Here is a 26,593-nt window from a genome sequence, read left to right as displayed (position 1 = left end):
CCCCATACAGCTCAGTTTTGTAAGGAACTTTGTCTTTCAGAGTATTTTGACGCACAGCCTCAGTTGCCAAGAACAGTCCAGGTAGCACTAAGCTTACACACAACTTCCTTTCTGAGGGTAAGGTTGAGTGACCAGAGAATGGTTGAAGTCTGACAAAAGCTTTTAGCATCCTTAGTCCTGTCTGAGCTGTCACAGAGACTTACCAGTGTTTTCTTTGCAGAGTAATTTGATTATTCCAGGAGAGGAATTGCTGAAGGCAAGGAATTCCATGCACCTGCAGGCTGAATCCACCAAGGTGACAGTCAGTTGTGCAAAGGCACATTCTTATGGAGATCTGAACATATTTCAAACTGATTTACTTCATAATTGTCCCATTTCTCTCACTGGTGAACTGCTTGGACAACAGATTTATTCGAGTTTAAATGGGCATGAAAAGAAGTGGTGTGGCTGGAGGCAAGACTAGATGCATCTGATCTACAAAACATGTAAGATTACTTCTGGGAACTTGTGAGCTGAGGCACTGTCAGGGAAGGGGCATGGAGCCTTTTCACATCCCTGACCCTGTACACCCCTACACATAACATCAGACCTTGTTAGCACAGGAAAGAAGCCCACCATTAATATAGTGGTTGATTTCCAAGTTCTTGTCTATAATCCTGAAATAAAGATCTTAGTGAAGAATGGTGTGCAGTTTTTCTGAGACATCACTGAGGTCAACCTTATTCCAGTCTGATTGGCCATCGGATTTGGAGAGGTATGTGCTTGAGCAGCCAGAGGTTCCCTGAGACACATTTTTTAAGACTACTAAATAGGTTGTGTGAGATTCCTGCCTTTCTCTCTTAACTGTGGCCTCAGGAAGTTTTGCAGGAATTATCCAGTGTAGTAGCAGAAGTTCATGCATGGGATGAATCTGGACCCAAGTGCTCATACATTACAAGACTTGGCCCCATTTTTGGCAATAAACTCAGAATTACTCCATCAGCATGAGACCAGCACAGTGAGAAGCACGGGCCCTGCAACACATTGTTATCATATTCACGCTGTTGATTCTGATTCTCTGATAAAGTTAATTGACTGAGTCAGGGCAAATTTGCTCCACACCTGCTCTGGACAGAGCAAGCTCAACCAGCTCTCATCAATCACTCCCACCAGGAAACTGGCACACTGCTTGTTCAGCTGGTGCCAGCGGCTGAACTTGATGGCACTGGTACAATCCCAGGGTGTGACTGTGGATGTGCAAATTACCCTGGGGGAACCACATCAGAATCTTACATTAAGCCACTTTACTTTTTACCCTTAAAGTACATTTCCTGAACCTTTCTAGTAAACTTTAGTTAAAGCTCTGACAGCATTTCCTTCACATGAAGTGCAATTTATTGCAGTTGCAATCTGTCCATTATCAAATTGTTCTAGGATGGACCAAGGTGTCCACATTCAACATCTTTATCTGGGGGCCTCAGCAGGAGACATGGCTGCACTTTGCTGTGTGGGTAGGAATTCTGCAATCCAGGAATCCAAGAAACTCTGTCTTGCATTTCTGGGTTCATTCATCAAGAGGTTCACCCCAGCTAGGGCTTGTTTAGAAATGGCTATTAGACACACCACATCTGCCTCATACTTTGTTTTGTGAATATTTCTGAGCCTTTTAACCTGTTTTGTCCTGCCCTCCTGTCTGTACACAAAGCATTCCATCCAAAACCCATGCCTCTTCACAAGGGAGTGTGTCTCTAAAAGCTCTGGCACAAGCCTGTGGCAGCCTGTGGCTGTCCTGCACACTGGTTGCATGGATGAGAAGCAGTTGGACATAAGCCCCGAGAGAAGCAGAGTTCTGCCAGCCCCCTGTAACATGGTTATGACATGGATTTTGGCAGCCTTGGCAAACCCATGATCTTGGGTCAGCCAGAAAACTGGGTTAAGACTAAAACTCTTCCCAAGGCAGCTGGAAGAAAGTTAAACTCTATATCTGCAGACAGTAGGTGGCAGGAGAAATGGAGGCAGACATCACCAAACCTTATAGAATCATGTCTGCTTTTGAAGCCCTTAAGTGTGTTACTGTTTTTTTGTCAGCAGAGAGAGGAGCCTGACTAGGACCCTTCCTTTGGAGAAAAGTCAAACCACACAGAAAACTGAGCAGAGGAAGGGATGTGCATTGAGCTCAAAGATAATTTGACAAGAACAGCAGCAGCAATGGCAGCTGCAAAATCCTAAAGCCTTAAATGGGCAACTACTCAGCAGGAGGAAAATAGACTGTAAAGTGAAATATATTGCATGGAATATACATTTAAACATTTGAATCCTTTCTATTTACAGGCTGTAGCTACAGACCCTCATCCTATATCCGATGCTAAATAACTCTCTATGCAGTTTGAGATCAGAGCTTCAACAGGACCAGGTGGCACTCAAGGGGTTATTGTGATTTGCACTCTGTCTCATGATAACTTGCTTGTGTGCCCAGAAGTCAAATCTGAAATCAAGGAGCACATTTAAGATTTCAGACTGGATGCTGACAAACAAACCTGGGCATGGGTAGAAACAATGCTGTCAGCCCTGCTGTCCTCACCCCAGCCTCATGGGCACAGTGGTGGTGTGCTTCTCTCTGAGCAGGGCTCTGAAGACTCTCATGCTGGAATTCAGCTGTCCCAGTGAATTTAATTCCTTGAACATCTGGTCTCCGTCTGCTACAGGAAAGATGGTGGGCCAGATGGGAAATCCTAGTGGCTGCAGACAGCCTGGGGGGCACCTACTACATCGTTCTCAAAGATGATTTGAAAATGATAGATCACAGGACTTAAAGAGCTTTCACATAAAAGGGCTAATATTACTATAAATAAAGTGCCTTTTCATTTTGGGGGTCCCCCCCCTCAGTTATTTTGTAAGGGAAAGATGTTAACATAAGATGCAAGAGATATGTTCACTAGACATTTAGCAGGCCAACCATGCTTCCAGGAAAAGGAAAATAAAATGCAGGCAGTGTAGTTGTTAGTACACACCCTGCTTCTGCTGTCATCCATTCCAGATAGTCACCTCCAGAGGAGTCTGGGAAGAGACAGGCTTGAGGTGTGGGCCCATGTGAACCTCATGAAGTTCAACAAGGCCAAAGGCAAGTTTTTGCACCTGGGTCAGGACAATCTGGAATTTCAGTGCAGACTGGAGAATGAAGGGATTGAGAACCACCCTGTGGAGAAGGACTTGGGGATCCTTGTGGACAGGACTCAATAAAGAGCACTTGCAGCTCAAGAAGTCAGCTACAGCCTGGGCTGTATCACAAGAAGTATGTCCAGGAGGTTGAAAGTTAAAGAAGGTTGATTTAGATTGGACTAAGGAAGAGTTTTTGTGAAGAGTGTGATGAGACATTGAAATGGGTTTCCCAGAACTTTTGTGGGTGCCTCTGGAAATGTTTAAGGCTGGATTCAAGGAGCTTTTGAGCAATCTGATCCAGTGAAGATGTCCCTGTCTGAAGCAGAGAAGGTTGGATTAGTTGATCTTTAGAGGTCTCTTCTGACCCAAACTAATCTGTGGTTCTAAGGATCCGATAGCAGTTCCTGCCAGTTCATGCCCACAGGGTAATATAGCCTGGAAACAGCTTTGGCTCCTTTCATGCTGGATGGTCATCTCAGACCATCCTGGAAGGCTTTGTGTTTCCAGATGCCAAACCTACCAGCATGCTCTGTTTTTTTTCTTAGTGTGATGGTGCACATGCTGTGCATGATGCCTACATTGCATCTCTCATATTATTTTGGGTTTTGTGAATTGGAAAAAGAAACATAAAGTAGCAATTACATTTTAGGGCTACCAGAGCTTGAGGAGACAGAGGCCAAGTGCTCAGGGCTCGGAGTGAAGCCATCCTGTTGAAGGCGGTGGGTTTGGTCTTAGCAGTGTGGGTATCCACCAGTCTGCCACTTATTCTGGGGGACTAGGGACTCCCACTCCCTTTACTTAAGAGTGCAGATATAGCCTGAAAGCTTGGACCTTCATCTCTAGGATAATCTCAGCTGACAAGTGAAGGTTGCACAACTTCCTCGAGATGTGAAATGATGAAGGAAACTTTGTTCTACTGAACTGAACAAACCAGAGAGTACAGAGGGTCAGCAAAATTAGGGACAAAGAGAGACTCAATGTTATTTGTTTCAGCCCTTGGATTTTCTTTTTTTAACCTTTCCAATCAATGATAATCAGAGACTGACCATGCATCACTTACTGTCATCACTAAGAAGGATCTGGCAGCTTCTGCTTTGGGATTTTAGAAACTGTTCTTTCAACTCCAAATCAGTGATGCTGCAGTTTGAATACAAACCTGACTGAGGTTCAGCAGTTAATAGAAATGCAGTGTAACAAAGACTAGTGCTAGATCATGTTTATGTTATGCTGTCAGAAAAACAGACATCAATCCAATTTCAAATGGAAGGTGGACAACAGCTGCCAGAACTGCTGCTGGAATGAAACCCTGGAAGAAAAAAGGAAGGGTATTAGCATAGGGTAGTCAGAACAGTTTATTTACAAAAATTATTGTCAGTTGAAGGAAGGGACCAAAACAGGAAGGATTTTATTTCACAATATTCACAATACTTAATTCACAATTTCACAGGATTTTATTTCAGCCTGTATTGTGATTCTTAAGCAGTTACAAAAAAGATTTATCAAAATAGAAGAAAAAACACATGAAGAAATAATCTTGGTACTGGAAAATACAGGAGAAAGATGACAGGGATATTTTAATGACTACCAAGAAATTTTGAATGTTCAAACTATTAAGAAATTTCTATAAAACATAAAGACTAATGGTCATAAACACTATTTGCATAGGTGACACAGCTGGTGCAGAGATTTATCCTTTTAGATCAAATTTGACACAGATTATTTGCTGAAGTGTTTGAGAAACCTCCCTGTTCTCCCATCTCTGAGACAGCCTTGCTACAACTAAACAGGAGATTTTGGTATTTCAGGCAATTTTTGCTGGTTTGTCTGGAACAGAAGGCACATTTTAGAGTCTCAATCTCAGATACGTGGCCATGATTTTATCAGTTTGCAGTAAAGTGCAGGTTTAGGTGAGCACTGTTCTTCTTCAGTCCATTTGTTGTGAACTATCACTCAAGTAATAAATATCTATTGGTAGAAAAGGACTACAGAGCCATTTTATTACTAGGTTTAGTATTTCTATTACAGAATAGTGGCAATGAAACAGGGCTAATACAAGGCTTAGATTTTGCTTGCAGGAGCAACACAGAACAATTTGCTATAAACTGAGGGAGATTGATACCTAAAATAATAAAAGAGGGAGATAAGGCAAAACCAGAATGCCCTAGGAGCTGCCACCACTTGATAAAAACAGTCTGTGTACATGTGAGGATATTGGTTGTGTCATGAGAGGTAGCCTGGTGGTCATAGGAGGTTGTAAATCCAGATGGACACATGCTCTGCCAAGAGGTGAGCAGACAAGAGGCATTAAGTCAATTGTTTTGCACAAGACATTTTCAGGCAACGACCAGCAGGTAGAGTTGACCGAGTCCCAAAATACAGCCCAGTCAGGAAAAGGCTGTGTCAGGGTAGACCCAGAGTTTGAAATGACAAATATGCAACTCTAATTCAACATCGATTCTGTTAATTAAGTTACTAGCTCATTTGCCAGTATTTGAAGGTGTTTGCTGTGTTAACCATAGGAAAATGATGAAGATGGTGATGGTGTGTGCTGTCTAAGGGAAGGTGTGGGGAAGTGTGTTGTAGATGGTGCTGGCACATGCCTTTTGGAAACAACTGTTGGGTTGTGCTCCCGTAGAGCCGTACCGATCCGCTCACGCACAGGCAGTGCGTGGAACAGACCTCTGTTGGGCTCCTTGGCTCTTAATGAGTCTAAACAACAGCTGTTCTCTCTTTCTTTGGGCCAAAGTCAAATGCTGAAGCATAAAACATGTGGGTTACAGTGCCATGGAGGGAGCGTGCAATTCATCCTCCTGTAGCTGTGGCAGGCATGTGCACTTGTGTGAGCAGCATTTGCATGCATATGACAGTCCTGGGGAGGGCAGGAGAGTCACAAACTACAGATTACAGTTAAAAAGCCCAAAGGAACCACTAGAAACATTTAATTGGACCTCCTGTGCAATGCATAAGACTGCAGTGAATTAATTTGTTTAAACCAGAACATGCCTGTGGAAAAGAAAGCCCTAATGTTTTGATTTCTCAGTTAATGCAGGCTAACCTTAGAGAAATTACCCCAATGATAGCTGCTCTCACTTTTTAAAACATGTCACTTTCTCCTGGTTTGAGCCTGGTTAGTTCCAACTCCTTAGCATTGCACTATTGCACCTCTCTTGGCCAGACTGAAGAACATTCTTACTGATGTTAATTGAGTTGTGAACTTCCCACTTGTTAAAGTCAAACCCTTCAGTTTATCATAATAAAACACACCTCAGGGAGCCTTCTGGTTAGTTGCTGAACTCTTTCTGTATTGTTAGCTGCCTTCTTGAGGAGGAGCAGCAGAACTGAAGTCTGTGCTCCAACTGCACTCTTTTGGGAGGTCAGTCATTGACTGGCTGTTTGAATGCTGAGCCTGAATACCAGATTCTTCTCCACTGCTTGATATTCCTTATTTATGTCACCAAAGATTACAAAGTAGACCCTAATTGCACTTGGAACAGTGTTCAGCTCTCTGGCCATTTTTTCCCTTAATAAAACTATCCCTCTTTCTTTATCAAGCTGACAGAGTTACAATCAACTCAGCAGTTTTGTTTAAGATGATGTGGGAAGGATATTAACATGGTTTTAGTAATATTTCCAGTATTTTACAGTCTATAGAAATACTTTTCCAGTATTTTACAGACTATAGAATAGAGTAAGCTCCTTTGTCAACTCTTCTGAAATTCTTTTACACAAAATGTCTTGCAATATAACCCTCATCTACATTGTGTCAGGGAATTCATATTGATTTAAATGCACCTGCTATATCTACAAGGATTTGCATGTGCATTTCAAATATGCTACAAGTTATATTTAAATATGCATTGCAGACCAGAGAACTGGTGTTCAGCTGCTCACAGAGTTTAAAACCAGAAAACACTATTATCATAATTTAATCTATGTTAGTCTATGAGGATACTAGAACAGGTTCAGTTCAAGAAGCAGAGAGAAGCAGCCTTATATTTATTTCTGAAGCTGTACACTTTGGTCTAAATTTGCATGACTTTGACTGCAGATTTCCTTTTCTGTACTTGTTAGAAATAACATATAATTCCTGTGTGATCTGAAGCAGCTTGAAGCTCACATTTTCACAGAATTCAGAGGTTTCAGCTGCTGAGAAGGTATCAGAGTAACTGAAAATTTTCAAAAAAGTCTAATTATCTTCACCATTAACATTTTAGACAAGTTCTAAATGAACTGTATTCAGTGTCTGTTGCTAGCTGTTGAAAATTGCAAATCAGACAATGGTTGAGGTTGGAAGCAACCTCTGGAGGTCATCAGGGCCAAACTCCCTACTCAAGCAGGGTCTGTTATAGGAGGTTTCCTAAGACCATTTCCAGTTGCCTTCTGAGTAGCCTCATAGGTAGAGACTCCACAACCTCTCTGGGCAAATTATTTCAATCTTTGACTAGCCTCACAGTAAAAAAATATGTGAGCTTGCTTTGTGTTTAGATGAAGTTTCATGTTTTCAATTTCTAACCATTGCCTCTTGCCCTGTCTGTGGCTATTGTTGAAATTAGTATGGCTCTCTCTTCCTTGTTTTTGTTTTGTTTTGTTTTATTTTAGTTGTTTTTCTGTTTTGTTTTCCCCATCAGATATTTATAAATGTTGATAAGATCTCTTCTCCAGAATTACAGTCCTAGCTCTTTCAGCTTTTCCTCACATAAGAGATGCTCTAGACCCTTGATCATCTTTGTTGTCCCTACACTGGATTCACTCCAGTAAGTTCATCTCATATTGGGGAGATCTGGACAGATTACTACATATGTGTCTCACCAGTGTTCAGTGAAGGAGAAAGATCAACTCCCTCAACCTACTGCCAACATTTTTCCTAATGTAGTCCAGGATGGTGTTGGCTTTTTTTTTGCTTCACTGGTGACTCATACTCAGTGTGCTGTCCAAGAACCCCAAGATCCTTCTTTACAGAGTTGCTTTCCTGATGGTTGTCCCCAGCATGTGCTGATCCCTGGGGTTATTCCTTCCTAGATACAAGAATTTGCATTTCTCCTTGTTGAACATCAACAATTTCCTCTCTGCCCAATTTTCCAGCCTGTCCAGGTCCTTCTGAATGGTAAAAGTGATGTATGAGACACACCTCACAGTTTTTTGTCATCTGTGAACCTGAGGAGTGCTCTGTCTTCCAGTGTCCAGGTCAGTAGTGAGGCTAAACAGTACTGGCACCAGTGTGGTGTACCCTGTGGTATACCACCAATAATTTGACCACAAATGAAATTTATGTTGCTGATCATAACTCTCTGGCCCATTATTTACTCAATTTCCAATTCATCTCACTTTCCACTTTCCTAACTTTCAGTTTATCAGTTGGTCTATTATGATGCAATGAGACAGTGTGAAAAGCTTTACTAAAATCAAGGTAGACAACAGCAACTTCTTTTCCCTCATCCATCAATCAGCTGTCTCACTGTGGAAGACAATCATGCTGGTTAAACATGATTTCCCCTTCATAATTCTATGCTTATGGCTTCCAATTACTTTCTTCTTTGAAAAAGGCTTCCAGGGAGATTTTCATCATCTTCTCAGTGACTGAGGTGAGGCTGACCAGTCTGTAGTTCCTCAGGTCCTTGTTCTTGCCCTCCTTGAAGATAAGAGTGACACTTCCTTTCTTCCATTCTTCAGGACTGTCACCTACATGACAAGACCTTGCAAAGATAATCAGAAGTGACCTTGTGATGAAATCAGCTGGTTCTTGCAGGACTCATAGTGTCTGTTTCATTTGTTTAAGTGTTCCCTAACCTGCTCCTCCTTCACCAATAGTCTTCCTTGTTCTGGCTTTTCTCTCTTGTCGAACAGGCCTGGGGTTCCCAAAGACTTTGTTCCTTTGGGGAGGTTGAAACAGACCCTTCTGTGTGTCCACTGACATGAGATCACCTGCTTCATTCAGAAATAGACTCATATTTTCTTGTTTCACCTTTTATTACTATAACACAATGGCAGGGCATCTTCTGGTTGCCTTGACATCCCTCAGGAAGGCCAACTTTAGGGGAGCTTTGGCTTTCCTAACATCATCCCAACATGTCTAGGCAACATTTATACATTTCTCCTTTGTAGTCTATCCTAGATCCCACCTCTCATATACTGCTTTTATGCTTTGGAGCTGTGTGATACGTTCCCTGTTTAGCCAAGCCTGTATCCCAATACATCTACCTTTTTTCCCCCCCTGAATATTGGTGTAAAGCATTGTTCTCAGAGGATGCTGTCCTTAAAGACCTGCTACCTTTTTGAGCTGCTTTAGCCTTCAGAGTTACCACCCACAGGATCCTACCTGTAAGATAACTGAACAAATTGAAGTCTGTTCTTCTGAAAACAGATTTTATTCTGTTCTATTCATCTTCCCCAATGAGTATGAATTCCTATAGAGATTTACCAAATTTATATTCACTTAGAATAGTTTAGGGGAATGAAAGGCCAAGATTCAGTAATTGCTTAAGGAAGTCATTTTGGGTTTTGGGCTACAAGCATATATTTCCTGTTTATGCCAAAGTAGAAATTCTTTAAAATCAACTTAAGACAGATAATAAAATACCTTTTGCAAAGGATGGACAAAAAAAGATCCATTTTGTCATCTGTGATGTTTCAGACAAAAAAAACAGATCCTTCATCCTTCTTACTGAGGCCACTGCATGCAACGGGTTTCTTGCAGTGGATGTCTAGCATCTCTTGGCAGGTGGCAAAGACTCTCAAAGTGTGGATGGGCCACCTCATTTTGGATAGAGAAGAGCTTGGGCATATTGATACAAACTGTACTATTCCATTTGCTTTCAGGGTCATCAAATGGCCATGGTTTATTTTATTTGCTGTCACAGATACCGTTCATCTGACACTAGTAGAATTTATTTTTGCAAAGGTCTATGTTGTTATTATTGTTATTATTGTTATTATTATTAGTAGTAGTATTGTTATTTGTACTATTATTATGGTCTTTATAAGTCTTTAAATGAGGTTTTCCAATGTCTTTTAGATAAATAGAGGCCTTTTCACATATTTTCTGGTGTTCTGCAGTGGTGATCATGGAATGGACTACTCATAGGGCTAAATTCCATTCATAATTGTAGAGAAGATAAAAGAGAATGGGACTGGAAAAACAAAAGGTTTCCAGATTTTTTTTGTCTTATATATATATATATATATATATATATATATATATTTTAATTAAAGTGAATTGCAAAAGCTCTTCTTAGGTAATTTAAAGCCAGCTTGTAAAATAGTGGGGTGCAGTTTTCTGTAGTGTTACTTGGGATCAAATTAACATGAAGTAAAATTTGCAGTAACTGGAGGTACTGTGTTTTGTTAATTTATTAGAGCAGTGCCAGGACACTAACACTGCAAAGGCCTGTGGTATATATGCAGTATGAATAAACATTTCTCTCTTAAAAATCTAGCAATCTCACTCTTTTTAAAAACACTAAAATTATTTAAGATATAAATGATTTGCATTAAAATATTAGAATTTGAAAAAAAACCAAGAAATATATATTGACTAAATAGGGGCTATTCCTGTGCCTCAGAGAGCTATGAATTTTATAACCCCAGATAAACAATTACAAAGTGCGCTATGCTTTAGAGAAATAGACCAAAAAAGTAAAAGGTTTTATTAAACTGGCAAAAAAAATCAGTGAAATAAGAAATGAATTAAACCTTACTTTGACCTTATTGTTTTGAAAACTCGAGGTTTCTGGAATTTTCAGGTTTAATTTTTGTATCTTTTATTTCCTTTTTTGGAAATGAACAGTTGACAGTCTGCTTTATATGCAGCATGCATAGCACATAAATAGCATTCAAATTAAATTCTACACCAGCTGTACATACCCCATACATGTGGTTCGCGAATGTTGCTGACTGCAAATGGTGCATATTTTGATTTTCAGTTGATATCTAAAACTGTGAATTATCTTCTGAATATGTAGTGTTTTGCTTTCAATCCCTAGATTACATTTATATCAAGCAAAATAAATACAACTGTCTGATAATCACAACCTGGTTTTCTTCAGCTAAGGTAAAGATTACTTCCTGGCAAAGTTACCCCAAGTCTCGTCTTCCTCAAGGTGAGAGTCCCATTTCGGGTGTGAAAGGGAAGTTTGAAATGAAAAGCAGACACAGAGGAGAAAACCCAGCATGCTGCAGCCTGTTAACCTGAAGTCTCTTGAATAAGGGACTGCTTTTACTGCTGTCAAGTCCCAGTGTGCCTTTAACGTAGTAAGGTTTGGTACTCAGCTATTAGCTCTTTCAGGCATGTTCACACTGCTTGACATTTATATAACACTGGCTCCCAGAAACCTGTTCCAGCATCCACTGGGCCCAGTATAAAACCTGTGAGGATTTTTTTGGATGTGGCCTGTGTCTGGTTCTTCCAATATCCTGGTCAGAAATATGGCAGGGAGCCATTGGAGGGAGGAGAAGTAGCCAGATGGCACCAGTACACTGTTGCTTTGGCATTTATTTCTGGCCAGCTGACTGGCGCGATCTCTAAGGAGGATTTTTGTTTGTTTGTTCATTTGTTTTGTATCTTTTCTTTCAGGTAGCCAGTGGGCCTGAGTTAAACTCACTGGTAACTTGATCACCTTACAGATTTTCCACCTTTTCTTTTATCTTTTTATTTCTTGTATACAGTGTTGGGGGAAATTTACTTTGGTATACTAAAATCTTGCCCTGATTTCATATTCATCTTTCATACAAAAGCCTTGTTGGCTCTAAGGAGTGCCATATGCTTGAAAGACATGCAACACTGATATTTTTTTTTTCTATCAGCATGTCTATGAACATTGTAAAAATTCGAGACAAACCTCAAAAGGAGCTAAGACGTATATAGATATTTATGTCCACACACCTCAGAGGGAGATAAGACTTATATAGATATTTATCCCTACAGCAAAGACTTGATTTTAAATTCTGTCTGAGTTTGAAAATACCCTCTTTCACTGGCTGTATCTCAGATGCTGGTATCTTCCTTAACAAGTTGAGGGGGTTGAGGGGAATCTATGGGTGCTCCCTCCTGAGAGTGGGTGTAGATGTAAGATTTGTCTCCTCATCCTCTGATCTGGCCAGACATGAGCCATTTCTGGTCTATATAAGTGTGTTAACATTGCTCTGTGCTCCAGTCAGTAAGGCCTGGTGACAGGCTGTGTATATTACCGGTTTGTGTCTAAACAGCTCCAAGACTAGAGCTGGCTTGGATCCAGCCTTTTGAGAGCACCGACCAAGCCGCCTGCGTGTATCTGCACCTGTCCACGTGGACACATTATAAACTGCACACCATGCAATATAACTCGCTGTTTATAAATGACATATTGTGACACCTCCTCCTTGAAACACATTTTTCCTCCACCTAAGCCTTTCAGCAATAATCTAACACAGGAACAACATGGCTAAGAGAATAAGTGCATCGCTGGGAGTTACCACTTCTCCTTTGTGTTTGAACCCTGTGATCTGCCTAATTGAGAGATTGATCTTGATTAGTTGTGAGCACCCACGGTTCCTTCTGATGGGAGCATATGGTATTGTACTGTATGTGCTTTGAGCCAGGAAACAGATCTCTCACTACCCCCTTTACACATAGGGCTGACATTACTATGAAGACAGGCAGCAGTAGTATAATGCCTTCCAGCAACTGTGAAAAGTGTCTGTGTGATTCACATGCTTTTCTGCTTACTGATAATTTCATTCTAATAGTACCTTAAAAAATGGTTCGTCAGCCTCCCCAAAACAAACACTTTTGGGTCATCTGTCTACTTGCACCCTTACAGGTGATGATGTTCCTTCTGGTTTAGCATATCAATGGTGAATGAGTGACTTCAATATAAAATGTAACTGTCAAAACATTCAACTAAAGCTGCTTTAGGCAAATATCTTTTCATCACTTCAGTTACTGGTTCTTAAATACTCTGTTCAGACTTAGGTGGTTGATAATACACCCATTTTGATGACTGATTTTTATAGGAGACAGTAGCAGCAGCTCAGTTGTTCTATGGGATGAAGAAGATGGGAAGCAGCTGCATTTGTGGTCTGCAGATGTTCAAGACAACACCAGTCAGGAAACTGCTAACTACCTTTAATTGATCAGCTCACCAAAGTGGGGAAGTGAGTGTTCACATCTGTGGCCCATTCTTATAACATGTTTCCTCCTCACTTATTCTTGCTGCTGTCTGGAAGCTTTCCAGACTGCTGCTAGTGAACAGAAGACAATTCTTTCATAAAGAAGTAGGCATTTCCAGCTCCTGAAGGGCTTTAAACAGCTAAGCTGAGATGTTTTCTATTACAATAACTAGTTAAAGTGAGTAAACTGTACTTAGACAGGATTTTAATTTGATTTTAAGGTTCGCTGCTTCTGTAGGACCACTTGAGCCTTGGTGTTTCACTTGCTATGCTGAAAATCAAGCAGGGTTAAAAGTCTTGCAAAAACTGAAATGATATTATCTAATAGATATAAGTCTATAAGTCACAGGTAAGTAGAAGGAAAGCAAGTTAAGTTTAGTCTGCAGGGCCAAATGCAAACGATATTTCTTCATCTCTTTAGTCAACAAGGAAGCTGTGAATGCTTTCCTAAAATCGTGTAGTTCTATGTTCTATGCACACCTCTGCCTCCAGGTAGCAGAGAGAAGAGCCCTGACTTGAGAAAGTAAGCTTGGTTTCAGATGCTATTCCTTCCGTGGGGCTTCTGTGGGTCCCATTCAGATTCAAATCTTCTGTGTCTCTCTTTACCCCCAGGGCTTCCCAATCCTTAGCTCTACCAGGGAGGAGCTTCATCTCAGCAACTCAGGGCTGCCTCTGCCTTGGAAATGCTAATGTCCCCTGGGCAGGGCTGGCCAGATGATTAAAGCCATCCCAGTGCTCAACTGGAAATTGGCTAATCCCCCAACAGATGTTAGCCCATGGCTCAGGCTGAGTAAAGTTCAAGTCCTAGACTCATCCCATATCCTGCACCTCTAAGCATTCTTTAAGCCCTCATAGTTTGGGAGAGATGCATGTAAAACCTGACTGTCTTTGGGGTGGTAATGTGTCTGCTCCTAACCTTGACACTGTCAGTTTCCATGATAAATGCGGTGACAGTCATTTTAGAAAGGTAAAGATGAATTTAGAAATCAGAGTCTATTCTGTGAATCTGTGAGGTGTAATGTTCAATAGTAATAATTGGTAGCAGATTGTAGAACTTGTAATTGGATGTTGCCGAGACTAGGAACTTAACTAGGACTGGATATTTATAGAAGTAATAATATCCAGACTTATAAATAGTAAAAGCCCAAGATTTGGTGTGAAGTTGATTATTTCTCTTCGAGACTTTTTGTCACTTGGTAAAGTTAAACTTTGTTTCTTTATATTGCATTGACATCTGGAAAACAAGTTTTATCCATACCTGAAATTGAGCAGCCTTGCAAGACTTCTGACCAATGCAACTGCATAAAAGCACATTGACTGGAATCAGCATGGGAAAAGTTTACTGTTGTGTTATTCCAATATGTTAATTTCCTTAATCTGGACATCAATGTAATGAATTGACATGAAAAAAGATTACCTAAACTAGGAAAAACAAAATGGTGTAATATAGGATGCCAAGTAAAAACTTTAGTTATTTATCTCAAGTATGAATATTTTTCAGTTTGGAGCACAGGTTTCTATGTAATTTTGAATTACCAGAAAAAGAGGAAATATTGCATTCCTTGTTTTCTAACAGAAGTGTAGAAGGTATGAAACTAGAACTTGAACAAGAAAAGGGAGAAGAAATATTTTTTCTTCAAAAATGTGTAACTGCTAAACATGAAATACTGGTCTAAAGAGTCACTTCTCTGAGAGTAGCTAATGAGAAACTGCTGGAACTATCTGTCACAGCCTGAGGATAAGTGCTCTGCTGGGGCTCCAGATTAGATATGAAGTCTCTGAGGGGTAGAGCTGATTTCTTCTGAGGGATAGAGCCACTGCACATCCAGCTGATGCAGAGTGAGGAAGCTCATGCCATTTTGACATGCAAAGGCAAACAGAAGGATGTGGAAAAAAAACATCTTTTGGCAAAAGCTTGACTAAGCCATGCCTTTGCTACTGCTGAAAAATAGTCCAGGACAGGCTTCTGGCAGTGAGGCCACACAACATGATACATTCTCCTCCACATGCCTGAGTTCTTGTCCCCCTTGAAACAGGGGGTGGCTACATCCAACCCACCACCTGGGCATGCGTTCTGGCAAGTGCTGTGCTCTGGGCCATACCCAGGCAGTGCAGGCTGCTGCTGCTGGGCACAGACCAAAACTGCACCAAGGAACATGCTGACAAGTGACTGATCATGGGCTTGAGCCTTTGCTTTATTTGTGAAGTATAGAGTCTGCTTGAAAGAGCATGATGGAGCTCTTAAGCTGTGTCTCTTGAGCAGGTTCTCCTCAGGTGTTACTCTTCTGCCCATAGACCTCACCCTTTATGTCTTCTTTATGTGTCTCCTCAACTTTTGGTTAGTCTTTAAACCAAAATAAATTCTCCTGGGCACATTTTGAGGGGCAATTGTAATCCAGAGTATGGAAGTGGGGCATTGGATAGTGAATACCACAGCTACTGCTCCATGCATTGTTCAGTCTCCAAGGATTCATTGAGCTTTCTGCCTGGGAGCCTCCAATTTTGCAGTTCAAGGTCTAAGGCTGCTTCTGTCTATATATATAAATAGGTTGTATATGTGATCAATTGACTGGCTGGCTGTTTGACTGACCAACTGTGCCTGATCACAGCAAGAGGAGATTTTGGTATCCAGGGCGCTGCTTGACCCTGTCACTTGCACCACTTTGCTGAAAATATGGGATAAATACTGTAGCATTTGCCCAGCTGATCAACTAACAATGTCATGTGCTGAGAAACATCTTAGATATTCCGAATGTTCTGCATATTTCTCTATTCTTAATGATCCTGTGTTAGGGTAATTATTCATTCTTTTGTTAATACCGATGAGTACTGCAAGTATTTCCCATGCATATGCTAAGTGATGTTTATGATAAAATGTCTTTTCCTTGAATGCAGTGTGTACAAAATGTGCCTAAATGCACTTCCATGGTAAATTGCACACATTGAGGAGTAAGTTTTTACAGCATTTGACAACCTTGTAGTGTGGGGTTTTTCCTCCTGAAAGCAGAAGACTTCACATGTTGATCTCCCTTCTGAAGAGTTATTTCTCATTATTTCTTAGTTTCACTTTGGACATATCCAGTTTGACTGCCCACTGCCTGCAACTGCATAATACCATGGGATATTCTGATTTTAGAGCTCTGATCTATATTTATAGAGGGTTGATCTATAAATCTGGTCAAGAAATCTCCAGAAGGTCAGTGTGGAATAAATAGCAACAGTGAAATGTTCTCCCTTTGTTTCATTATTAGTAGATGGCCTGATTCTGCACTTTCACTGGGACAAATTCAGCATTGACATAATTCAGAAGCAGTTCAGTTGTTATGGACTGATGACAAAGCTGGACTGATACCAATGTCAGGCTGGCATAACAGGTTTAAAGATGGGCATGAGATGCATAAGCCAAGAGTTATATGCCAGTTTTTGATTTCTCCATAATGTGATCCCACTCTGCCCTTGGTTCTGAGTCAACTATAATCCACCTAACAGAATTAGCCAGAGACTATATATTATTTCACATCTCTGGCTTGGTAGCTGGGGCTCAGTGTTGTGTCTTCAATAGTCACAAGGTTTGGCATCACCTTGGAGAGCAGAGGGCAAAAAACGTTCTTCTTTTTGGTGCCTGCAGGAACCACCCCTGTGGCATTGGGCTACTTTGGCAGAGAGTGGTTCTAAGCAGTCACTAAAAATAGTCAGGAAGGTTAAAAAGAAGGAAGAGTGGGCAAAAGCATTTAATGTGTGATAAAGTAAGTGATTTTATAACTGATTTTATTACTTAAAGTTCAAACATTATTTTCACTAGCCTTTGTCAGGTGTAAATGAAGATGAAAGAAGTTGGACAGGGGGAGACTTGAGTACTGCAGGATGCTTCAGGAATCATGTCTTTAAGGGTTATTAAACACAATTTGTTTTTGTCAGATTTCCATTTGTCTGTGTTTCAGCAAATCCTAGAAACTTGAGCTCTGACATTTTGTATATCCCTATTAATTATTCATTCCTGAGAATCTGTACTTGTTTGACCTTAAGAGTTATTGCCTGTTTACATTGAAGAAGACCCAGTAAGACTTGTCATACATCGTCCTTCACAAAAAATAAAAAAATATAAGAGTCTTTCTCCCTGGGTAAATGAGGAAATAAAACAACCTGGGCTGGGTCAATGGTTTTAATACTGGTGGGAAACTCTTAACATGCTGCAGAGGCAGCATCTAAGGAATCTGCTGAGATAGCTGGATCTGCAGTTCCAGGTTAAACTTAGGAATATAGGACCACACTTCATCAATGCTGTGTGGGATGAGCTGACCCTTGTGCAGAGTGACACCAGAGGACTCATTCATCACTTATGTCTGACAAAGAGTCCTAAGTGGAACTTTGGTGTTTTGCGAGGTTAATATGGATATTCTTCACAGGAGCTAGGTTTTAACCACTATGGGTAAAGTTTATGCAATCTTTGTCTCAATAAAAATGAAATGTAGACAAAGAGAAACTTCCCCTGAAATCAGCATGATATTGTGTTGCACAAACCCCACTTAGTTCAGCAGTTCAAGATCATATCTAGGTGCAGATTTCCAGTTAAAACAAGATCTTGCTTTAAGTTTTCACCTCCATGAAGGATTTCAAGGAAACAATTTGCTTTCAGTGATGTCAGTGCTTTTTGCACAGGCTGTATGGATGTCTGGACATCCCAGTAACCGAGTATCTGTAGCAGCATTACAGATCAGATCATCATGGAATTGAAAATCCCAGGGTTTTGCAACATTAGTGCAGCCCAGTCAGCTCATCTTTCTACATCTGGTGAGGGAACAAAAATAGCACTACAGGTCCTGGAATAAACGTGTTTAGACAGGACCAACATCTAGCCTCTTCAGCAGGATTCTGGGACACTGAGACAGAGATTCTGATGCTTCTCTCACTGGATTGAGGACAAACCATGGTCTTCACAGCTCCAGCCTTCCTGTGAAGAACTGGTGAAGAAGACCTGCAAGTATGATAGCACTTAATATTCTCTGGTTTGGAGTTGAGTTTGGCTTGAACGCTGAAGAACTCATTCGAATGTTAGGCTCTCCTAGAAACAGCCAAAAGTTTGGCTGATGAAAGAGTGCTATCCCTTTATCTCAAAGAAGAACACCTTATTGAAATATGCATTTTTAAAATGTTAATTGCTTTTGTTATTTTCCCTCATAGTACCAACATTTACAGTTTTCATTTCATATTTGAAAAAAAACCCCTCATTTTGAACATAGAGATTTTTCTCATAGAAAAGCCTTGTGATGGTATTTAGGACTACAGCCCTGAGGTTCATCAGCACTTGTCTCTGTCTCCTTGAATGGCCAATGAGCCATTAAAACTCAGCAATGTACTGCAACTATGAATGATTCCAACTTCCCAAAGGGGAATGGAAGACAAGGGCTTATCAGGGAGCTCAGGAGGTGTCAAATCTCCAGCATGAGGCTTAATCACATATTTCCTCCTCTGTAAACTGTGACTTCTTTATGACAACAATTTTAGTGTTAACTAACAAAAAACACATAAAGGTGAAAAACATGTGTTTTTTCTTAGGACAAAGACCTGAGTTGCTGATATTCCATTACTTGCTGATGAATGAATATCTACTATCATAGCTAGCTTCTTGGGTTTTTTTGGCTTGCCTTGGAAATAAGAGCTGAATTAGACCATGGATTTACCTGTTGTATTTCCTTAAAATAGGTGAAGACATGAGGCAAAAGCTGTCTTGCTATTTTTGTCAAATTGTGCTTTTTCTTTGGATTTGTTTGTAATTCTTAATTTGTATGTATTGGGAGAGACACTATGAACTTCCCAAAGTAAGTGGAGAGCAGTACTGCTGTAGAGATTGTAATTCAAGAAAAGTGTTGAAACAGGGCCTGGACTAAAAGAACTGAGAGGCAGAAAGTAGATTTTATTATCGTGTTAACTATTAGCAGAGATTCTTGCACAGCTCTAAATGAAATGTGAATGTCTTGACTTCTCTTAGGCCTTTGACACAGTCCCATACAAAATATTAATCAATAAATTCCTTTGCTTTTTTTCCCCCATGACTTCTCTTCAGCCAAACTGCAGCTATTAAAATGTTCATCCTTGGCTGTCAAGCTAAGTTTTTCTCTTTTAGCTCCTGACAAATTTCCTCTTCCTAATATAAGTCACTCTTTGCCCTTCTAATACATTTGGTTAAATCCTTGTTCCTTCTCTCAGCCTTTGGGTTCCCTCAAGAGTCACCATCCCACAAAGCCTCAGGAAAACACTAGCTGTATTTGTCCCTCTTGTGGCTGCCATATAGGTACATATTTCTGCCACTGGTATATATTTCTGTAAGGTTAAAAAGAAGAAAAAAACTTCATGCTGAGACTTGGCTGCAGCCTAGACTGATGGTAAGTATGTGATAACAGAGTACCTAAGGCACTGCCAAGCAGTAACTGGCTGCCTTTGCTTAGCCAGTGGCAAAAACCCCAAAACAAACCCAAAAAACATGTCCAGGGCACCAGTTTTCCAAGGCAGAAGAGGATATGTGATAATCTGTTGTGAGCAAGACTAAAACTCCTTCCTGACTGAATTAAGGATTCAGAAGTCCTTCTGAGCTGAAAGATGTGGGCAAGAGGAAGGATTGAAACTAGCTAGTCTCCAAAGGAGGAGCACAGGAGAAAGCAATGTCCTCAGGATCCATGGGAAAGAGCAGAGTGGAAAGTGAATCATCTGCCAGGAGACTGTGAACATGTTACCATGGAGGTAATTTTGGAGCTAAGATGATAAATGTAGAGATATACGTGGCTTTTGTTTCATTGGTTGTTTATCAGCTTCTGTGAACTGCATACTGTGAGCAAATGCCTGTGATAATACTCTGACTCTTTGGCCAGTTTTAACCAACCAGTGGATTGAGGGTCCTGCACTCAGTTGATGAATATTCAATTGCATTGAATATCATCCAGTCCTGGTGAAATGAAAGACAGTCTTCCCCTCTCACAATTCATTTTTTCACCAAACATTCCTGTATAAGAATTTTCATCTTTTTACTATTAAGTATTGGTGATAACAGTGTATTTTCCTCTGTCTGATTAAATTCAAACCTCCCTATTTGATATTAAAAGCTGCATGAAAAGGCAAAAGGCAAAAAAAAAAAAAAAAAAAATCCCCAGATATGTTAGTATCTCTGTGAATATGTAATGGATGCTTACATATTTTCAGTCCAAGACAAGAGACCATGTTCTCTGTCATATGCACCCCTTGCTTTGTGGCACCAGTGCCTCCAGTAAAGGCATTAAAGGCTGGACCAGATTCTGGGGATGTCAGGATACATACTGCCCACAGACAGAGCATGTTCCAATGAACACCTCCTTAGATCTGGTAAAAAGGTTGTTCTCAAAAATGCAGCTGGGGCTTAAGGATATAAGGCTGACTCTGACCCTTGATATGCTAAAGAAAATTGGCAGAGATTTCCAAACAAATGGTAAAGAGACTTGGCAAAAATTAAAGCCTGTATATTGAGAACTAAGAGACTCAGTTCCTGTTGGTACCTCCATATTGGTAAATAAAGCAGAGCCTGATTTATAGAGTTGGTGCATCTAAAGGCCACGAGGATTGGAACCTGGATTTCTGTGAGGTAACTTGCGAGGGTGTTCTCAGCTGCCTTTAAATTGGCTTTTGAATTGAGTGGATGGAGGTTGTGAATTCTGTTTGGGGAGCAATCCTTGTTACTGCAGACAGGTACAAGGTGAGGATGGATTATTTGTGACTGCAGGTGGAAATGCTCTGAAGAAAGTGCTCTGAACCTGGAGGAAGAAATGTGACTTGTGGAGACAGTTGGAAGAAAACCAAGTGCTCCCTGATAGAAAAAATGGGTCTGTGGGTTTATTTGAGTGTCCGGCTGTGGCTGTTAAAGGGGTTTAAATAAAAGAAGCTGGACTGATTAGATTATGAAACTAGGAGGCAGCAGATCTAATTTTTATTTCTAACTTGCTGTACAATTAGTGCCAACTCATCTAATTTCTCAGGGCATCAGTTTTTCCATCTGTGAAATGTGGATGATGTGACCATCATCAATAAATTGTACAATGCAAGTACAACGTGATACCTACCCCCAGTGCCTTATGGACAGATTTTTATTTAGATACTTCACCACCTTTGAAATTACATTGAATAGGCGATTTGAAAGCTTTGTCGTAAATCTAAACATTGCTGACACATTAAGAAGAATGAGGTGATCAGATGATGACCTGCATTAACAAAAGAAGCATGTTTAAAGGTGGTATAAATGAGTTTGAACTGCAGTGGTACGAAGGGATTTTTATTTCAGCATTCTGCCAAAATGTGAGGCATTCACTTTTTTATACTCTTCATGGATTTTCTTTGAACATAAACAACATATATATTATTGTTACAACTTTGCAAAAGTCAGTGACTCAAATACAATTTGACTATTATTGATGAACTCTGTAAATAAGATTTGTTATAGAGGAAGTAATTTTGTGAATGTAAAATGGAATAAAAAGGAGAGCTGTATAAGGCATCCATCACAGAATGGATTTTTTGCTTTCTCACAATAAATAGATGAAAGGATTTATTTTGTAGAAGACTGTGCACTGATTTGAGGATAGTCTTTGCACCAGTAATGGCTGTCACCATCCAGACTTTCCCAAAGTCTACCAACTTCATAATTTCAGGAGCTGAGTATGTCTTTCTGAGAAAGTAAAATAAGATTCTGTGAAGAAGTGTAGTTTAACCTTTTCCATATAAAGTATTTGTGAGTTTTGTGGAAGAAAAGCGATGAGATTAGTCCTAAATTGCACTGAATTGCAACTTCAGTTTCAGTGCTGTAATAGAAACCATGCATTTTAATGTGTACACCGTGCTTGCAGCAGTAGGATAATACAGAAGCAGAGCAATTACATCAGTAGAATGAACACATTTCTAATGGTATTTGTGTTATATGGATATATGGCTGTTGGCCTGTATGCTGATACTTTCATTGCTGCCATATACATGCAATCTACTTATGGTTAAGGTTGCCAGGCAAGTAATTACCAGAATGGAGTGCTAAGCAAGCAGTCCTGGTGTCAAAGAATCTGACCTTGTGAAGATAATGAGACAAGGAGAATTCAGAACAGATGAAAGCCAAGAGCACCTACTTTATCTACTGACAGCCAGAGAACACCTTCATGCTCAATCAGCTCCTGCTAATGAGACAAGATGGGGCAAGATGGTAAAACAGCAGTAACGGGCAAACTTTTTTTCAGCTTAATGATCTATAACTTAGTCAGATAAAATTGTCTTTTAAACCAGACAGTAACATAAGTATGAACAGAGAAAAACGAAGACTGTATTGAATACATTTGGGTTTTGTTTACATTATAATGGGGAATGATTAATGGGTGGGGAAATATGCCCTGTAGTGTGGCTGGGGGAAGCTTAATCCATTTAACTTATCAAAGGGAAGGCAAAAGGGCAATGCAATCACTCTGAGAGTCCACATCAGGAGAGGAGCATGGTAATGGAGGGCTTTTCAGCCTAGCTGGCAAACAGACACAGCACATACTGTCTGGAAGATGAAACCAGAGGAATTCACCTGAGAAAAGAAAAGCCTTTATCCATGAGAGTAATTTCTTAAGCAACATTGTGAAGGACTTCTTCTTCTTCATCTTAAATTTTAATTTAATTTATTTTAAATTAAGATTGGATGCTTTTTGAAAGGTATATATATATATTTTTTAATATGTTTAACATGTTTAAGGTAAACACTTGATGGTCCAGGGGTTACTGTGAAGGGATCTTGGAGAGGTAAGTCAGACATGAATGTTGCTTGTCAGTCTGCACTCAGCATCTCCAAATCTATTGGAAAGTTTAAAGGCATGCAAATTGTAAAAGGTTGAAAACTAATGGACTAGCTAAATTGACTCTTGGATTTGTATCAAGAATTAATGTAGGGGAATGTTCAAATCTCTCTTAAACAGAGTATCAGACTAAAAAATCACTCTGGCCTATTCTAATTTTGCAATCTATAAATAGGACTACTATTGTGGAGCCAGACCAAGATTAGGAAATTCTGGCATATGTTGTAGATTACCTCTTCCAGTGCATGTTAGCTAGGCAGTCTTACAAGATGTTTGCAGGTTAGCTAGCTGATTTTCTATGTTATTTTCCTGCATTCTCCTTTCCTTGCCATTTTAAAGCTGCACAGGCATTACAAATTGTTCCTTATGCTTTCACAAAGTTGTAGCCTCATTCTTTCCATTCTCTGCTGTAAACCACTACATTTATTCAAAAGATCATTAAAGTTCAACAAGTCCTCTGAGATCATTGACTTCAACCATTAACTTAACACTGCCACATCCACCAGTAAACCATGTCCCTAAGCACCACATTACATGTTTTTTGAACAATTCCAGAGGTAGGGATTCCACCACTTCTCTGGGCAGCTTGTTCTAAAAGGCCAGATTCTCTAAAGGCCACAGCTTGGTGAGAAGCTGGGGGAATAATGGACCCTGAAAAATAGTTCACTGTAGTCTGAGTCTTACTTGAAACTTCAGACAAAATTATAATTAAAAAGGGTCTGTGGTAGATTGATGAGGAAATATAAGGGAGAAATATAAGCTTGATACCTGAGTCACTGTTTGAAATCCTTTTCCTCTATTATTTGTAGCAAAGAATTTAAGCCACCCAGCAGGAACAAAACCACATGTAAAGCACAGATCAGAGTTTCTGAGGGGCATTTTCCTCTGGGATCATAGAGAAGGACACTGTCCTCTTCTGTGGCTCCAGTGGTGGGAGGCTGAGAGATTATAGAACCTCAGTTTTCCCAACCGCATTTCACTTAAGGGTTATCTTAATTCCAAATACAAAGGCCTTTCAGTGACTGATGCTTAAATTCAGACCCATCTCTTCAGTTGGAGAAAAGGTCAAGTCCTCCTCTCTGGAAGCTGCTGGGCAGAAGTTCTTCTCTTTCTGTACTGGGAAAGAACTAAAGCAGAAATCCAGAAGCCAAGATCAAGAGGAAAGGAACACTAGAGAATCTTCAGAATCAGTTTATCTGGCCAGCTCAGAATTTCACCAAGTAGTTTCTTTCCTGACCAATGAAAATGGCTTTCTTTAAGTAAACCCACCACCTACTCTTGATTCAGTGTTTCAGAGCAACCACATCATTCCTGGGGACTTGAGTGGCTCTTATTTGATGCAAAGTTTCCAAATGCAAGTCATTCCTGAAGCTTGAATAAGCTGCATCTCCTGTTGCAAATGCTTCCCTCCTTTTCTTATGTCCTCTAATAAGCAATGCAATACCTTGCAAAATGAAGACCCCACAGAAATGGTGAGTGATGCTGATTAATTCACAGGCCTGTCACATAACGTTCCTATCTCCCGTTTTGTTTGCTTCAGTCTTGCCCTACCCCTTGGTGGCTCATGATGGTGCCTGGTGGTCCTGTTCTGGCTGTGGCTTGGGGTGCCTGGTGCCCTGGCTTCCTGGCACTGGTGAGTTAGTGGCCCCACAGGGCTTGGTGTTCAGGCTCACTGTGTGGGAAAGCAATTGCAGAGCCCCAGGGAAGTGCTGCTCTTGCAGGTTTGCTCTCAGAAGACCTTCACTGGAAGTCATATCTTCCAGGCACAACTTCTGCCTCTGGACCCTTTCACCTCTGTTTCGCACAAAGTGTCCTACATGTCAAGAGAGGAGATAGTGAAAAAGTCTGGAAGCAGTGCTTCTCTTCCTAACTTGTCAAAAATGAGGACTGCAACTCTTTGTGCCTAGAGCTATTCAATAAATTGTAAGGTTTTTATCTGTTTGTTTGTTTTAATTGTCTGACTTTTTTTTTTCCCAGAAAAAAGAGATAATTTGTCTATTCACTTTGTTCTGCCCTGTTTTTCTGCTCTCTCAGGTGCTGCTCCAGATTCATCCGACACAGCAGCCCTGGGCATCACTACCTCAGATCTTTAGAGTTTATGAATTAAATCTGGTAAGGGTGAAAATTGAGCTGTAAGAGGCCATAGTAGCACATAGTAGCACAGCTAGAAAAACAGACAAGCTCTTTGGTCTCTCTGCATGTGAGCAAACCAGACTCACAGCTGCACAGTGAGCATGGGGAAGGCCCATTGCTGATCTGTGCTCCTGCTGGTCTTGCTTTTCCCATCTCTAAAAATGAGATAATAACACTTGTGCAGAGCACTGTGAAAGCCAGGTATTAAGAAGAGCAAGAGCTAGGAAAGGGACATGGGCTGAAAACCACTTCCATCTCCCTGACAACAGTAGCTCAGCTGGCCAGAAAAGCACCAGTTCACAGCAAGTCAGTTGTATTCACCAAAGCTCTGCTGCAAACTGGCTGTATTTAGGTGGTTTGGGTTTTTATTCCAAAGGCATTCCAGGAGGGTTCTTAGCATTTTCCATTGCACCTGTTTTCTTTAAGGTGAGAATAATTAAACAGCCCTTCAGTTATAGATCAAGTATCATTTCAGTGTAGATCAAGTATAGATTGTTCAGCAGCTTTAGGTTCTTCTGCTTTCCCACCCAGGGAATTGCTGAGAGTTCCCTGCTATTCCAGGGAATCACTGACATTTTTCTGCTTTTTGCTCCCTTGTACCAGAGCCAGAGTACTGCAGCTGACAAGTCTGGGCCTTTTTTCTAACTCTGCTCCTGCATGGTCATCCTGTCTCCAGTGTGGCAAACACTTGACTGGATCACACCTGCCCAGCCCTGACTTGTCCCATTCTGCTCCCATGTGTGAACTGTCCCGACCCCTGCTGCCCCATAGAATTTGAGAGATGAAGTCAAATGTAAATATTTTTTAACTGTGGAAAAAAAAAATAGAGTAAGTTGATGTCTCCCTGTCCATCAGTTATTTTAAGGTTTTTCCCATCACGTTTAAAAGACAGGGGAAAATGTGATTTATGGAAGAGTGAGAAGTAATTTGCACACCCACTCACACACAGGAGAAAAAAGTGTTTTCCTCAACTTTAGCCTTACTTTTCTCAGTTAAAAGAGATTAAAAAAACAGAGGCAAACAATGAAAGCATTTGGCACCAGTATGATTTTTATTGCACTGCCATTCTTTTGTTGAAAAATCTCGAGTAAATGTAACTAAATGCTGAAAATGGGCCCTCTCCTGTTATTTCAAACAACTTCTGAAATAATGACATCAAAATTATATTTGGAGATATAGAATTATAACTTTTTTTATAACACCTGAGCCACTTTTAGGGAAGAATAATTCCAATGTTAGTGCAGAATTAAGCAGAGATTTCAGGGGTTAGAGAAAGGTTCCTGTGTCTTTTAACTCACCTGTGCTCTGGAAGACAAATTTGTCTTACTATTTCTTTCTTTTTA

General features: G+C 40.4%; 1 protein-coding gene across 1 annotated transcript in view; it reads right to left on the bottom strand.

Moving 5' to 3' along the window:
• LOC135279943 (uncharacterized) overlaps positions 1-26,593 on the bottom strand; it is a 218,512-nt gene that overhangs the window by 143,042 nt on the left and 48,877 nt on the right. The gene's annotated exons all lie outside the window — the stretch shown is intronic.

This window comes from Passer domesticus, chromosome 1 (genome assembly GCF_036417665.1).
Source record: "Passer domesticus isolate bPasDom1 chromosome 1, bPasDom1.hap1, whole genome shotgun sequence".
NCBI classification, from domain to species: Eukaryota; Metazoa; Chordata; class Aves; order Passeriformes; family Passeridae; genus Passer; species Passer domesticus.
The sequence above is the reverse complement of the archived record's forward strand: the minus strand, read 5'-3'. Positions and strand labels throughout refer to the sequence as shown.